We start from the raw sequence: 4,984 nt of genomic DNA on the forward strand, positions 1-4,984 counted from the left end.
AAAAAAAAAAAAAAAAAAAAAAAACAAGTGAAAAGTAAATATATCCAAAGATGTTCAATATCATTGGTATTTTGAAAACTGGAAATTAAAACAAAACCAAGAGTCCATCTCACCCAAGAAATAATGGCTAACATCAAGAAGTCAGCCAATAACAAATGGTGGAGAGTGGCTCTGAAGAAAAAAAGAACCATTCTCCTCTATTGGTGGGAGTGAAGATTGGTACAACCACTATGGAGATCAGTGTGGAGATTCATTAAAAAGCCAGGATTGGAGATTCCATTCAAGCCAGCTATTCCCCACCTGGATATTTTTCCAGAAGAACTAAAATCCTCATACCACAGTGATATATGTGCACCTGTGGTTTTAACAGCACAATTTGTCATAGCCTAATTTGGGAAACAACCCACATGTCCATCAACTGAAGAATGGATAAAGAAGATGTGATATTTTTACACAATGGAGTATTTTTTTTTTGGTGGAATCGGGAATTGAACTCAGACCTTTGTGTTTACCAGGCAAGCGCTTATTCTACTGAGCCATCTCTCCGGCCCCCACATAATGGAGTATTATTCAGCTATAAAACAAGATAAATTTGAATCTTCTATTGGTAAATGGATGCAACTAGAGACCATACTCTTTTTTTTTTTTTATTTTAGGGAAGGGACCAGAGGGTGTTCAGGGTCTCACTACTAGATCTGACTCTAGTGATCCACCTGTTTACAGCCTCCCAAGAGCTGGGATTACAGGCACAGGCCACCACACCCAGTCTCAATTGCCATCTCTGCGCTCCCCAGGGACAATGCCGGCACAGCAGGCCCAGGGATCGATCCCCTGGCCCCTGAACCTGCTTGTAGGTGCTTTAATCCTCTGAACTATTTGGCCAGCCTTAGAGACCATACTCTGAAGTGAAATAAATTGGATCCACATGTACTCTCACAGTTACTCTTCTCTCATTGCTGAGACAAAATACCCAACACCCAAAATGAAGGAAGGAAACATTCATTTAGCTCACAGTTACTGGACGTGTCAGTCCATACTCAGCTAGCTCGAAGGCAGACTGGCACAGGTCAGAGATCATTCATTCATGGTGGCAGTAAAGAGCAGAGAGCAAAATGGAGAAGTAGCAACCACAATGGCTACTGAGAGGAAATCTGTCTCCCTTAAATTACATTCAGGCTATATGCCCCAGGCTGGGCACTCATACTCATACCCATCATCCCAGCAGTACTAAGACCCATGAGTGGATCATGAGTTAATCTCAAACTTTAGAATTCCCCACCCCATGAGTGCATGAGGCTTTGGGGGGACAGCTAGACACAAATCATAACATGTACAAACTTTGTAGTGTCTCCTTAGTGTGAGAACCTAAAAGAAAAAATGGAATCTGAAGTGCACAATAGATACTGAGAAAAGAGAATGAACTTATTCAAAAGGAAAGAGTTACTGAGTTGAGGAGAAGGACAAGAGAGGGAGTGGGGGGAAGAAATTTATCGAGGTATGTATGCAGGATGGTTGGGACAACTGTACTGTGCATTTCTGCTGGCATATGGAAATGAACATATAATACTTAATTTGTTTCATCACCTTCATTCAATTGTTAGTATTTTTCTCTTCTTAATTTCTTATACACTTCTCTCTTCTTTCTTTCTTCTTCCAGTGTTGCATACATATATCTGGTAATATGAATAACTGTTTGAAAGACAACACTATGTATCACAAAAATCACTGTGAAATTCATATTATTTTCTTAAGTGAAATTCTGTATCACTTGTAATTTTTTATGTTTTAATACTACCTTGTACTCTCTTTAAAAATAAATAAATAAGTAAAATCAAAAGTATAAATTGGAAAATATATTTTAGTGTCCCAAAAACTGTTCCAGTTGGGTAGTACTGACACAGTCATGACATAATTGGAGGCCACCATAAGAATAAATGAAACAGCTCAATAGGAAAGAACAACCAACCAGTAGGGAGAAAAGAGAAAAGGAAGGAAGGGTAAAAGATGTGTATATATACACAGACTAGCTAAGATAACTGTACTACCAATTTCTATTAGTTCATAGAGCTTACATTGTTTGGTCGATTTTGCATGCCTTTATCTGGTAATGGAGCAACTACCCTGAAGATATCAATGTGTAATAACAATAACCATTGTTAATTTCCTACCATCTTGCTTTGAAATACTGTATCACTTTTATTGGTAGGACATTTTGTGGCATCTTTGGTCTCTACCCACTAGATGTCAGTCCCATTCTCACCTGAGTGTGAAACCCCAGAATATCTGAAGACATTTCCAAAATCAATCCTCCTATACTGTCTTTTAAATATTTATCTGGGGCCAGGGAGATGGCTCAGTAGGATAAGTGCTTGACTGACAAACACAAGGATCTGAGTTCAATCCTCGGTTCTGCAAAAAAAAAAAAAAAAAAAAAAAAGACCTTACATTTGCCAGGCAGGCACTGTGGCCTGGGCCCTCTTTGGGGCCGGGGAGGTGGCTCAGTAGAATAAGCACGTCCCTGGCAAGTGCAAGGGCCTGAGTTCAATCCCTGGTTCCGCAAAAAAAAAAAAAAAAAAAAAAAAAAAAAAATCTGTTTTTAAAAAGCAACTGCTTAATAAATTTTATTGCACTGAAGCAAAATGATAAATTGGAATTTCAAGGTCATGGATCTCCTTTTCACAGAAGGTTTGGTTTCTAGACCACAGCACAAAAACCCTTCCTATGGAACCAATCTAGTAAATTAACAATGAAAATGGTCAATAATCAATAAGAAGTACATATAAACATTGCGATAACTTTTGTTTGAAGTTCACGGCCCTGTATATTTTTTAAGAGAGCAGAGGCCTCAGTAACATATTGCATAATAGTCTGTAAATTGTTTTTATGAGGGAAAATATAGTACTCCACTGAAGTCTGTAGTGAAGTGTACAAAGGTGAGTGAGGAAGCTACTACCAGAAGAAAAGTGAAATCCTTCTTTGTTAGGGGTGGTGTCCCACCAGTTACAGAAGAAGAAGCTATGCAGAAAAGGTTAATGTTCAGGCAGACATATTAGCTTAGAAGGAAAAGATCCTTGCTCTCCACTGAATTCTCCTTGCCCAAAACTTGGGAATACATTTAGCTCATTCAGACCTCTAAGATCTTTTCATTGTTTGTTTATTTCACAAGTTAGAATGTGACAGAAAGATTGCTTTTCACAACAATATAGCTATAGATCAGGTCATGACTCATATTTGCAGAGTTCACTTTTTGTCATTCATTTTAATGAGAAAAAAGATAAAATAGCAATGAAACAGTTTCAGAACAGGTTAGTGGGACAGTTACCATAATTAATACATTGCAGATGGTTTTCTTCATAGTAGTTATCCAGAGGACAAGATGCAGACATGATATCTTGTCTAAATAATATTAGTACAAACCTTTCTTCTCAACAAACTAAGAGAAAGTAGCTATATGTATATTTTTTTCACAACAAAAAGGTATTTTATTTATACTTCTGCAAGATTTGTAACATGTGATGCAAGGTTTCCTAGTGACTAATAGCTGACTTGAACCAGACAGGATGTTTATCTCAGGACTGAGGTAGCTTGTTTGCTTTAGTCCCTGAGGTCCAGTCCCATGTACACACCTTTGATCGATTTCCTAGCTCCCATGGCTCCCAACATCACCACCTTTTTTGTTTTGTTTTGTTGGAGACGTGTGTTCCACTGCAGTTAGAGAAGCTGTATTTGGAGAAGTCTTTAAAGGAGCAGAGTTCACTTTTGAAAGCACACTGATGAATGAACACCTACCTTTTCAATATCGTGAACAACCAAAGATGAAATACAAGGTTCTAGCTATAGCTGGATCATGACAGTTCCTCCCTTACTAATAAATGCTTTTGGATTTTAATTTGTTTGAGCAAGAGCCAAGTCTCTCTTATGGTTGGCTTAGTTTGGATTTTCATTCTTACCTGCATAGCTCCGTGCTGTTCATGAAGTTTGCGTATTGTTTATTTATTTATTTTGTGTGTGTTTGTGTGGCCAGCTCAGCCCACCAGGGGGCGAGGCTGGCTGGCATGTGGTGCTGGGGGATTGAACCGTGGTCCCTGTGCTTTGCTTAGTTTAGCTTGTTCTAAGTAAGTGCTCTAGACCATTGAGCCATCTCACCAGCCCCGCAGGTTTGCTTATGATCTTCTGTGTTGAGGTCAGATTTCAGATGAGGCCCAATGACTGCTAGTGCTGAGATCAGGAAGAGAACTGGAAAGGGTGAGAAGACTGTCCAAGACAGTATAAACAGGAATGGCCCCACTGGGCATGGTGGTGCGTGCTGTCATTCTAGTAGTCGGGAAGCTGAGGCAGGAGGCTGGCCTGGGTTACAAGATAAGTTTAAGGCCACCTGAACCACATGGCGAGACTTTGTCTCAAAAAGTGAAAATGACAACAAAAAAGCAAAAACAAAGAAAGAAAGAAAGAAAGGAGAAAAGACAAATGCAATAATTATAAAATATATAATTAAAAGTTGAGAAATAAAACTGCAAAAGCATAGAAAATTGAAGCAAAAATGTTTGTATCAGATAGTATAGATTTGATGTTGTCATTTTCATTCTTCTTCAATTAAACTCAAGTTCTTCTATCCCTCTTAGTAGCTCAGTTTACTCAACGATAAGTTATTTTCTCACTAGTTTTGAAGTCTTTCCTGGAAGTTCTTCATGCCATTCATTTACATTATCAAAAGGGAAGTTCTAATCGCAAAATCTAACTGCAGTGTGTTCTGCCTTCTAACTCTAGCCAATTGCCTTCCTTTTTAATTAATCAGTTATGACTACACTCTTTAGTCATAGCTTGCCTTCCTTTTTTTTTCTTTTCAAAGTTTTATTGATAAACATATAGCAATGAGACAGTTTCAAAGCAAATCGAAAGTACAGTTTCAACAAATAATACACTGCATATATTCTTCTTAGTGGTTAATTGCTGTACAAGATGCAGACTTGTGATCCTACTTACA

This window comes from Octodon degus, unplaced genomic scaffold (genome assembly GCF_000260255.1).
Source record: "Octodon degus isolate 3935 unplaced genomic scaffold, OctDeg1.0 scaffold00033, whole genome shotgun sequence".
NCBI classification, from domain to species: domain Eukaryota; kingdom Metazoa; phylum Chordata; class Mammalia; order Rodentia; family Octodontidae; genus Octodon; species Octodon degus.